This window comes from Sitophilus oryzae, unplaced genomic scaffold, assembly GCF_002938485.1.
Source record: "Sitophilus oryzae breed Bouriz unplaced genomic scaffold, Soryzae_2.0 scaffold_926_pilon_pilon, whole genome shotgun sequence".
In the NCBI taxonomy this organism is placed as follows: domain Eukaryota; kingdom Metazoa; phylum Arthropoda; class Insecta; order Coleoptera; family Curculionidae; genus Sitophilus; species Sitophilus oryzae.
In genome coordinates, this window is record NW_022147557.1 from 129,562 (window position 1) to 142,605 (window position 13,044).

Consider the following 13,044-nt stretch of genomic DNA (forward strand, 5'->3'; position numbering starts at 1 on the left):
TAAGACATTTTTATTTTTATTATTATTTTTTAAGTACTTACGACGCCACTGGATAAACAACTGGTTTATTATCAATAACCAATTATAACCAATTATCAATTAATAATCGATTTAAGTTTTCAGATAGCTTCCATAATAATTAAGATACGATACAAAAAACTAAATATTTTCAATTTATTTTGTTTACTTTAAAAAATTGTTTTTTTAGTTTTGCTAATAATACAAATGAATAAAATCAGTTACAAAATAATTTTAAAACCCAGTTTTCAATGGAATCGGAAATATATATATAAAATTTATATATAAAAGTAAACAAAATAAATTGAAAATATTTAGTTTTTTTGTATCGTATCTTAATTATTATGGACGCCATCCGAAAACTTAAATTGATTATTAATTGATAGTTGGATATAACTAGTTATTGAAAATAAACCAGATGTTTATCCAGTGGCGTCGTAAGGAATTATATAAAAGTATTATAAAAATTAGAACTTAAGTATCTTAGGTAAGGAGGATTCATTATAATTTATCAGATTTAAAATAAATACTGTCCTAAGGGTAGTTTACTCTTGACTCGAAAACAATCAAACCCCATTAAAAGGTACGTCTATGACGTATAGCATTTCTTACCCTGGGCAAACTGTACGTCTTATAGCTATACAGTCTCCTGCCAAAAATTAAAAAGATCGCTCAACAAACAATCAAGAAATTGGCTTGTATCCATCTTAAGTGGGACACCCTGTATACATAAGTTAATGTATAGTAGTAGTTAAACAGAACTTAATAATTAACAAATCTCGAGAAAAAGTTCAAGTTTAGAAAATTTATTGTATTAATTATCCAAGGCCACTTAGTTTCTTAAAAATATAAAAACTGATAATGTTATTGTTTAGGGCTTCATGGACCTAAAGGAAAATCTGGAAGACCCGGTATTAATGGAACACCTGGATTGCCTGGAGTTACAGCTTATGAATATAGAAATAAGAATATATCAGCTCTTCTTATACCGCCATCTATTGCTGGTGAGTCAATAATTTTTTATACTGTCTTGCGTAGTTTTGTGAAAGTTATTTTGTGTAACATTTTTACTTAGAAAAATACAGCAGGGCGAGTTTTATACGATGTTCTCTATGGGTTTCGGAAACTACTGGAGATAAAGAGTCGTTTAAATAAGGAAAGAGTTGCAGTTTTGTGGGGTCATAAATATGCTCCTTAGAATGACATGCACAATATAACGTTGAGTGTGAATTAGTTTTTTACTAGTTATTTCTGGATAATTATCTGACAAACATAAGATAAAAATCAATAAATATCTAAGTCAGAGAAAACAAATTTTAATAATTTCTTAATATTAACAGATAATTTACCACCCTATTAAAGTGACAAAAAATTCTCCTTTGCTAGCAAATATTCTAAATTTAATCTAAAAATGATGTTTGTTAGAGAAATATATCACTAAAGTTTCATTATAAAACTTCTTTTACTTTTAAGCATTTGATGTAAAGCGTATAATCTTAAAATTGTAAAAATTAAATCAAATGCTTATCATATACCTTTTAATTATGCACATGCACAAGTAACATATAAAATGGTATGTTTAACATGATCTACAAATATCTCCCAAAATATACCATTCAATTTTAAGTTGTAATTTAACTGTTAAAATTAACAAGTAAAAACAGAAACCCCAAAATTTGTGACTTATTTATATAATAATAATAATAGCTCCCGTATACAGACCGGACCACCGTAGTAGTAACATAGGCAGAACCGGACGAATTAGCGTATACCCGTCCGCCGGATAAAAAGCAGGCGAAAAAATGCGATAAAATAAAAATAGGTAGATATGCGATAAGAATGTTTCAGAATTTGTATTTATTCCTGTTTTAATAGCCAAAACGAATACATAGATTCTCGCGACAGTTCTCGTGTAAAATTTATTTTTAAGTAAAATAATGGATGTTTACGAAGTTCGTAAGAAAATTCAAATTGTAAAATGGTATTTCCAAAATAGGTCTTATCGGAATATACAAACAATTTTCCACAAACTTTTGTAAACAGGTCAATTCCATCTTTACCTACTGTATCAAGAGTCATTAATAATTTTGAAACACATGGGTGCGTGTTCCCACAAAAACACAAAAAGCCTGATGTGTTGATTAATGAAGAACAGGAGTTAAAGCAAGTGTTCATTTGTGCTACCGCGGATCAAAATCCCACGTTTTCAAGTAATCAAATTGCTGAGGTGGTTGTCCTGCCCACAATGCCCGTATTGTTCAAGAATATTTGAACAATACTTTTCCCAACCGTTTAATTAATGGACATTTAACTATTTTGTGGCCCGCTAGATCAACAGATCTTTCTCCAAATGATTTCTTTTTGTGGGGTTATGTAAAATCCAAAATGTATGGTCATAATAGGGCTAATAATCTGGATGAGCTTCAAGTAAAAATACGAGAGGTTTTCCAAACTATTAGCCCTAATATGTTAGCCAATGTCAGACGGGGATTTTACGACCGCTTAGGCTTCTGTCTAGCACAAGAAGATGGTCTTTTGAACACTTTTTCTTATTTATAGTAATATTTTAGTTTTTTTGGGGGGTTTAGAGAATTTATTTATTTTTAGTTTTGTCTTTTAAACACACTCAAATAATAAATATTTAAGTATTTTCATTTTAAATGTTACCTTAAGTGAAGGTAAACACTTAAAATGAAAATAATAAATACTCGGCACTCCTCGCGTCGTATTCCTAGTCTGTCACGACCGACCCGTCCAAGCACAACTGCAACTGCGTACTGCCTGACCAGCCGACTAGTCGGCAGTGAATCTCGACTACGAACGCAAAACGGGTAAACGTAAATTCGTCCGGCAACTTGCTATGTTACTAGTAGCCTGGTCTTCTCTGTATAGCGTTTAAAGCCTTGGAAGTAGCAAGGTACAGCTTGCCATACTAGAACCGTTCGGTATACAAGGAATGTAATGTGGCTAGCACTACGCTTCAACCGCCTATTATGACCTCAGGATTGTGAATCCCAAGTACTCATATCAGGCCGAGTCGACCTAGGTACCCAAACTATTTTTATTTTAATAAAAATAGTCGGCTGATGAAATGTCGGGTGTGGGATTCGAACCCACTACCTTGAGATTGATAGGTTAGGTTAGTTATTTATACAGGGCTGTTCACCACATACGACACGGAGTATTGTAGCTAAACGATGAGATTTTTACAAATTGTAAGTTTGGGGTTCGTTGAAGGACTATTAGAGCTACAATTTAAAAATATTTTTACAAGATACAGAGTGTCCCAAATAAATAAAAAATATCAAAGTTGTATTTTTTTAAATGGAACACCCTGTATATTATTACATTTTTAGTTTCTACGATTAAAATAAAGGTAAATTTGATTAAGGTTTATTATACTTAAACATTACGTTTTTGAAATATTTTCAATTTTGTGAAATTGCAGTAAAAATTTTAAAGCTTTATTTCTCCAAGGGTATCAATGTTTTTAATACTAAATATTTAATGAAGTTTATTTATTGATCAGTTATTGTGTTGCAATAATAAAAATAATACTACTTTATAGAGAGTGTCTAAAAATTTACTTTAAATAATTATTAACTTCAAACGGCAACAACTTCTTTAATTTAAATAGAATGCCCTGTATATTTTAGGAGAATCAGATGCACAATTAAATTGTCTATCAAATTGCATTATACCATTTTTTACCTATCCCTTCAAGTTTTAGTAGAAAATGCATTTTCTTATAATTTAGACCTCATTTATCAATATATCCATGGAATATTGACATTTTAGATTGTTTTTAAAGCAACAAATGTACAAAATGTACAGACTAGTAATATTATCGTTTTTAGCAAAACGATAATATTACTAGCCCATTTGTATACAAAAAGAAAACTATTTAAATCTTTATAAAAGAGTATACCATTAATTAAATATAACACCATTATTTCCGCCCATATACTAATTAATTACATACTTAATTGTGTTCGTTAATAAATCATTATAAATAAATGTGGATTTGAGTCAGAAATCAATATAATAATAAGTTATCAAATTAAAGTCTCTGTTGTTATAAATAAGCATTTATTAAAAAATGAAAGATCTGAAGGTGAACTTTGTTTAATTCTTATTGTTGTAAATATCAATATGGTAGAATAATTAAAAAGTAAATCAGAGGAGAGTCGAGGGCTCTCTCGGGGAGAACGAATGAAGAAGTCATGCTGTTCAGTTGAGTTGAGTTCTCCAAGTATCATAATGACAGTAAAGTAAGTTTATATTTTTTATATATTTTCTCTAAGTATATTTTATTGGTCAAAAGGTATTCTGCTTGACATTTCTCCTACCTAAATTAATGTATTTAATTCTTTAATAAATTTATATTTTGTTTTTATATATATTGATTGTTTTAACGATCTTCGATACCTAAAACGTCCCTAGCCGCAACCCTCTAAAACGGGGTCGCGACAGTATTATACCATTTTTTACCTATCCCTTCAAGTTTTCGTAGAAAATGCATTTTCTTATAATTTAGACCTCATTTATCAATATATCCATGGAATATTGACATTTTAGATTGTTTTTAAAGCAACAAATGTACAAAATGTACAGACTAGTAATATTATCGTTTTTAGCAAAACGATAATAGTACTAGCCCATTTGTATGCAAAAAACTATTTAAATCTTTATAAAAGAGTATACCATTAATCAAATATAACATCATTATTTCCGCCCATATACTAATTAATTACATACTTAATTGTGTTCGTTAATAAATTATTATAAATAAATGTGGATTTGAGTCAGAAATCAATATAATAATAAGTTATCAAATTAAAGTCTCTGTTGTTATAAATAAGCATTTATTAAAAAATGAAATATCATTTTTAAGGTGTTACTTTTTATCACACTGTCTAATGCCCATACAAAATTCAGTTTTTTAGTATTTGGAGCAATTATTATTAATCAACGCAAACAGTCAGTTAATGTAGTTTGAATACTGGAATCATATTAATTGATCCTCTTTAACAAATATTTAAACAGTTTTTTTTTATTTTTAATGAAATAAACGAATTATATCGACAATATTAGTATCTGTACTCTTTAAAAATTTGGTACATCTTTAAAGATAATCTAAAATGTCAATAGTCCATGGGTATATTGATAAATAAGTTCTAAATTACAAGAAAATGCATTTTCTACGGAAACTAAAAAAGAGATAAATAAAAATATAATTTGATAGACAATTAAATTGTGCATCTGATTCTCGTAAAATATACAGGGTGTTCCATTTAAATTAAACAAGTTATTGCCGTTTGAAGCTAATAATTATTTAAAATAAATTTTTAGACACTCTGTATAAGGTAGTATTATTTTTATTATTGCAACACAATAACTGATCAGTAAATAAACTTCAGTAAATATTTAGTATTAAAAACTCTGATACCCATGGAGAAATGAAGCCTTGAAATTTTTACTGCAATTTCACAAAATTGAAAATATTTCAAAAACGGTAAGGTTTAAGTATAATAAACCTTAATCAAATTTACCTTTATTTTAATCGTAGAAACTAAAAATGTAATAATATACAGGGTGTTTTATTTAAAAAAATACAACTTTGATATTTTTTATTTATTTGGGACACTCTGTATCTTGTAAAATTATTTTTAAATTGTACCTCTAATAGTCCTTCAACGAACCCAAAACTTACAATTTGTAAAAATGTCATCGTTTAGCTACAATACTCCGTGTCGTATGTGGTGAACAACCCTGTATAATATAGTAAAACTCTTTCGTTATTCTAAAATCTCATTGGGTCGAGTTCAAACGGTAATCACACTCTCAGAAGCCCTTAATATGTAAAAAAAATGTACAGCCACAAATAGCACTAAACGTTCCACGAGACATAAAATTATAACAAAATGATACTATTTTATCTATGACAGTAACAGCCACTTACAGTAACAGCCAGTTAACTTTAGTTTGTAACACAACAAATCTTAAAATAAAATGTTACTTCTAGGCCTACTGTAATATCGGTTTTATTAAAATTACTCAGTATATCATTACACAACGTAATAAATACCTAGAAACAACCTGCACTTAAGACACACTCTAAATTACTCTACGTGATGCTGTGTTTCGGTGACATGTAACATTAGTCACGGTGGCCACAAAAAAGCAAGAATATTTCCCAGGTGTGTACTTCCAAATCAACTTATAGCGAGGCTTCTTCTGTCCTCTCGGACCCCCCCGCTGTGCTCTCTACCACAATTGCAAAGAAAGAATGAAATCTCAATTAATCATTCGTACTGGGAGCGTCGTCGCTTGAATTATTGCACTTTGAAATTAGGAAATTTTTAAACTACGCTAGACGAGAAAAAGTTTAGTTCTGCGAAGAAACGAAAGGCGATAAATCACTGATTTCTTATAAAATTGTAAAACTCTATCTAGGTAAAACAATTGCAAGACTATTTTAGAACTCGTATAGTTCATTTAGATACACATTTTTGTAGTCACATTTCGAACAAAATTATATAGAGAGATTCACAAATTTATCATTGGATGGAGCTTTAGTATTTTTACCCGAAATTCTCCCTTTCAAAATTTAATGCATGTCGGCAAACTCTTAAAGTCCGGGCACTTTACAGTGCCCGGAAATCCTCCTCCTCCATATAGCTTTTTGGCGTCCGATGCAAAATTCATGCGGTCTGCCTTTAAATCCGCACTGCTATTTTTAAGGATTTGTTAAAGTGGTCGTTATCAAATGTCAAACGGGTCCATGTTGCGCAGACATAGAGCAGGTTTTAAGGGCCAGGGAGTTTGAGTTTTATACATAGATATACAGGGCGTCAGGGATACAGTCGTCAGGCATAACCTAAAGTATCTACTCGGATGTATTTGAGGAAAATATTTCAACTTCTCTAGAGTGACTCAAAAAAGCGTGAGTGGATCGGATTATTTTTTTAATTGGACACCCTGTATATTATTGCATTTCTGGCTTCCTTTAAAATATGAGTAAATTTAGTTCGATAGTTTTAGACATATGAAGATATAAATAAAAAATAAACATTTTTCAGCCTTTCTTAAAAATATAAGAACTGTCCTGAAATCAAAACTATATTAGGTATTTATTTTAAATTGTCTGTACTTATTTTGCTATAAATATGGTAATCATAAATCAAACAGGATGTTCAAAATTCTACGCCATTTTCTAACATATAAAATAATTTTTCTTCCTTTTTTTGAATGGAACACCCTATATATTATTTTTTATTAGATGGAGAGTTCAAAAATGAACATTTTTCGTATTTAAAGTATTTCAAAATTTTTAATGGTTTCGCAGATACACTCAGTATCATTTCATATGGCTCTTTGAACGGTGAAACACGAGAAAATATCGTTGGGTCAAAAAAAAAGTGGCAACCAATAGAGATGTACATCTCCTCTTTGTTGACCTCACAAAAGCGTATGGCACCATTCCAATCCAAAAGCTCTGGAAAGTTCTTGAAAAATCCTCTATAAACAACACAGCGATAGAAGCAGTTAAACAGTTATATAATGAGGCAAATCAAGAATAAAACTTGGTACGACGCTATCTGTAGGTGTTCCTGTAACTAAGGGCCTACGACACGGTTGCTACTTATCCCCGATGTTATTTAAAATCTATCTGAATGAAGCCCTAGAAAACTGGAGAAGATCGTGCAGAGGAATGGGAATACCACTTAACGACGAAACAACTCTATGCAACCTTCGTTTTGCAGATGATCAAGTGGTAGTTGTCCAAGATAAGGAAGACCTACGATTTTTTGTCAACAAGACATTTGAACGAGTATGAAAAGTGGGGGTTGTCGGTAAATAATTTGAAGCAGCAGAAACTCTACGTCTGGATAGAAATATAGAGATAGGGACATGCAGTAAATATACCTACCTTGAAACTCAGATAGATTATACCGGGCGAACAGAGAGCGAGATCGAGGAAAGAATGCTGAAAGTTAAAAAAGTCATCGGGTGCCTAAACTCAGTATTATGGTCCAAACACATCTCATATGAGAAAAAACATACTATTTATAATTTCATCTTTAAAAGTATAGTTTTATATGGATGTGAAACATGGCAGCTCACTAATAGAATGGAACAAAGACTATTAGCACTCGAGATGGACTTCTGGCGAAAATCTGCGGGAATATCAAGAATGAAAAGAGTACCGAATAAAAAGATAAGGGAAAGTATGCATGTCCAGCAAACCATAATAGATGAAATAGAGAGAGGAACTTGGTAATATTTGAGGGGTAGTTTCATCTCGTTGGAATTTGACTTTCGAAAAATCCGTTTGCCAAAAATAAGCTTTTCGTCAAGCAGTTTACGCAGAATTGTGGTTAAGACCAACTTTAATTTTAATTACCCAACTTTTTGGAACACCCTGTATGGTTTTTTAAAAAATTTCAAAATATATAAAAAAACAAATAAATTATGCTTGTCCAAGCGTTTTCCCGAAAGACTAACCGTTTTTTAAATAACAAATATTGTAATATTTGAGGGGCGTTTTCACCCTCTTGGAATTTGAGATTCGAGAAACCCCTCCTTATCGAACCTCTACACCCCAGTCAATCTGTTTGCCAAAAATCAGCTTTAAAAGTCAAGCAGTTTAAGCAGAATCGTGATTACTCAATGGTCATATTTTATGAAACACCCTGTATAAATTTATAAAAAAATCTTAAAATATGTAAAACAACAAAATAAAATATACGTGCTTAAGAGTTTTTCCGAAAAACTCACCGGTATTTAAATAAAAAAATATTTTAATATTTGAGAGATAGTTTCACCCCATTAGAAATTGGAGTTTCGAAAAATCCCTTCTTATCGAACCTCTACACCCTAAACTCAATCTGTTTTCCAAAAATCAGCTTTTTACGTCAAGCGCTTTAAGCAGGATCGTGATTAATCAACCAGATTTCTCGAAACACCCTGTATACATTTTTAAAAAATCTTAAAATATGTAAAAAAAAACAAAATAAAATATACGTGTTTAAGCGTTTTTTCGGAAACTTAACCGTTTTTTAAATAAAAAATATTGTAATATTTGAGGGGTGGTTTCACCCTCTTGGAACAGGAATTTCGAAATATCCCTTCTTATCGAACCTCTACACCCTAGAATCAAACTGTATGCCAAAATTGAGCTTCTTACGTTGAGTGGTTTGAGCAGGATCGTGATTAATCAGTATGTCAGTCACTTAAGATTTTCTATATTAGTATAGATAACATAGATTTTTTGTAATTCAAATTTCATTATATATTATACGATATCATACAAAATTAAAAGGTCCAAGAAGACAGCTGGTATGGTATGGGCACGTAGAAAGAATGAGAGAGGACCAAATACCGAAGAAAGTCTTGAAATGGATACCATCAGAAACGGGGAGAAGGGGAGACCAAAAGCAACATGGATTGGAGAAATACCTACATAAAGCTATGTCGGAGAGGAATCTTCATCCAGGGGATTGGAAAAATAGGAAAGACTGGCAACTGGGTACCGGAAGGCGTAGGATGCTATGAACATACAGGGTGTTCCAATTAAAAATAGGAAGAAATAGATTTTATATTTTAGAAAGTTTAGCGTAGTATTTTGAACACCATGTATGACGTAAGATTACGACATTTATAGCAAAGTAAGTATAGTTCATCTAAAGTAATAATTATAGTCCATCTAAAGTAAATGCATAATATAGTTTTGATTTCAAGACAGGTTCTTGTATGTGTAATAATTTTTTTAAGGAACGTTGAAATATATATTATATATATATATATATATATATATATATATATATATATATATATATATATATAATATATATATATATATATATATATATATATATATATATATATATATATATATATATATATATATATATATATATATATATATATATATATATATATATATATATATATATATATATATATATTTTATGTATTTATTATTATTTCTGAAATTATCGAAGCATATTTACTCATATCTTAGGATTGTGTAAAGTGATCTGAAAGGAAGCCAAAAATGCAATAATATACTGGGTGTTCCATATAAAAAAACATCCCGATCCACTCACACTTTTTTGAGCCACCCTATAGAAGTTAAAATATTTTTTTCTGAAATACTTCCTCGTACATACTTTAAGTTTGCACTTAAACAAAATTCTTAAGTTTGTTATTCTACGAGCTACAGATGCCCGACGCACTATTGCCGATCCCTGTATATGTCTAATACATAATCCCAATACACATGTCTAAGTCAAACACAATGAATTGACACTAGTTGAATGATTACTTTAGTTCTCTTATTTTTTTGGCATTTTTAATATTATTATTTGAAATTCGTACTAAAACTTGACAAGGTCCAAAACTCTTCTTTCACATTGAATTCATTAAATATTTATTCTGCAGTTACAATATAGTTAACAATTCCCTTATATAAAAGATAAAAGTCCTCAGTTAAAATTACTCTTTAGTGATATTATACTACTCTCGAAATCACAAAGGCTATGTGCTTATGCGTCATCCTGACACTAATTAAAATAAATAAAGATCAAAGATTACAGTGGAGCGAAGTTTGTGTTCTGGAGTAAATTAACGAGGGTTTTTGGTAAACTAGGATACTTCGTAGACGCACCGCTGACTTCGGTTGTATTTGCGAACAATAGAGGCCGTTTATTTGAAGTCAAGCGTTATACTAAACATCTATTTAGCGATGAAAGTAGACATGGCAAATTTTTGGAATGAAGATACTGTTTCATTACAAATTATGAATTTTTTTTGTTATTTTTTATTTTTTTCTTCTTCTTCTTCCTTCTTCATACTAGGCGAATCGCCTGTTTGGTTTCGTCGTCTCTACCGGTTAGACTGACAAGTTTGATTTGTCGCGTGCAACTCTCACTATCCTTCTGTTGTCCATTCTGCTGATATGCTCGTTCCATTCTTCCTTTCTGCTGAGTACCCACTCATTTACATTTTCCACCTTGCACGCTCTTCTTATGCTTTCATTTGTCTCCCTATCCAGAAGCGTTTTTCCGGCTATTCTGCGTAGTACTCTCATTTCGGTTGTTTCTAGTAGTTGTTTAGTTTTCGCTGTATCAGGTCGAGTTTCTGCAGTGTATGTCATTATTGGTCGTACCGTTTCCTTGTAAATTCTCGCTTTAGTCTCCACCTCAATGTTTTTATTTCGCCATATTGTATCATTCAGGCATCCTGCTATTCTAGTTGCCTTCGTTGTCCGTTCTCGGACGTCCGCTTCTACATACATCATTTTTTACCATATTATTGTTAAACTGGATAAAACTGGACATCGGCATCGATGGGAACGAACGCATTTGTGAACTTGGAAGGCGAGGATTGCTTTGGGCTACATATATCAGAAGAAGCTTTTACTCTCCTCTATAACACAAAAAGAGACATTTACGTCCACTTTCTGCCCGTGGCGAACAGTAGATGAAAAATTTTAAGCACTCCTATAGAAAAGCCAGAAATATAAGACCCAATAACACTTAACAGCCCAACTGTACTATCCCTAGCGATAGGATTTCAGAGTGAGTGATATTAAACTGCCAATTCTGCTTGGAAAATTGGAGTTTGACAAGCTGTCGCATTCTCCACTTCAACAATTGTTAAATTTGTGTTGAAACAGTACTGATGGAAAACCGGAGGTAAGAATAGTTAAACTCAATGACTAAAGAATACAAGGACTAATAACACCCAAGACCAAATTATTACTATGGGTCCAAACAGTGCCGTAGCCATATATTTTTCTTAACTTAGCTGCTTGAAGGATTTATATTTTTCATAAATGTTTTGACTACTTATTCTGCTTATTTAGGTGGTATCATACTACTTAATTATAAAAAAAAAGCAATTAAAATATTAACAAAAAGTACAAAACTAATATCGGCGTATAGCATATATCAAGTACGTTATACTCTGTTTTTTTTCTCAGGTAAGATTTCGACAGACGATGACAGAAGAAAAGCAGATGACGTCCCATACCAATCTATTTATTTTACTAAAAAAGTTTCTAATAATTTTTAAGTTATCTATGGATGGGTTTAAATATAAATCCGTCATGCGTCGTGTCTTGTTGTTTTTAACCAGTTTTATTGGTTTATTTAAAAAATGACAGATCGTATTTCAATTTTATTGGTTTGACGGAACGATGAACGACAAACGAACGCCGCGCCGATGCGTATGAACTCGCCTTTAGATTTTTGTCATTTTTGACGCTTGTCAAAGTCTTGCCATATAGGTTAGAATTTTGTGTCAACTTTTGTTAAATACCCTGCGTTTTGGAAGATGATGCATTTTGATTCGTATTATTACGTGTGTTTTGTGTATTTTGAAGTCAAGTGGAGGAAAAATCGAATGAAAATTAACTGTAGACCCAGAGCACAGTTTATGGTTTATACTCGCTGCCCAGGCAGAAAGTTTTATACACCAATGAAGTTGCCATCGATAAAGTTTGTATACCATTTCGTCGTAGATAAGTGCATCTCGTATATGGTAGAAGGATCAAACTAAACACATACTAAAAACTGGAGTAGCTGTAAAATATCGACATTACACGATATCTTTCACGATATGTAAATAATGGATTTTAGTACTGCAGAAAAATAATGTCAAAAGGTACTGGTTTTAAAAAATTAAGATTAAAATTAATGGTATAAAATTTGGTAGGTGTTATTATTAATAAAATAGTTTGTTTTATTTACCTATGTTGTTTTATTTATTCCTGTGGAATATTACAAATTTGTATTTGTACATAAGTTATATTGATAAATATAATCATAAATGCGGGTAGTTTCATAAAGCTTGAAAGTAAATAATAGTTCTTTTTCATATTTTTTGGTATGTAGTGTCTTTTCTTGTTTGTTTTGTATTAACACATACCGTTTTTATTAATAATACCGTTTACATTAATAAAATAACTCGATTACATTTTTTCAGTTTTATACAGTTTCTGACAGTTTTATTCACAAT

General features: G+C 31.0%; 1 protein-coding gene across 1 annotated transcript in view; it reads left to right on the forward strand.

The window, feature by feature from the left end:
• The window catches only part of LOC115890808, a 93,695-nt gene that overhangs the window by 14,699 nt on the left and 65,952 nt on the right, over positions 1-13,044 (forward strand). The gene's annotated exons all lie outside the window — the stretch shown is intronic.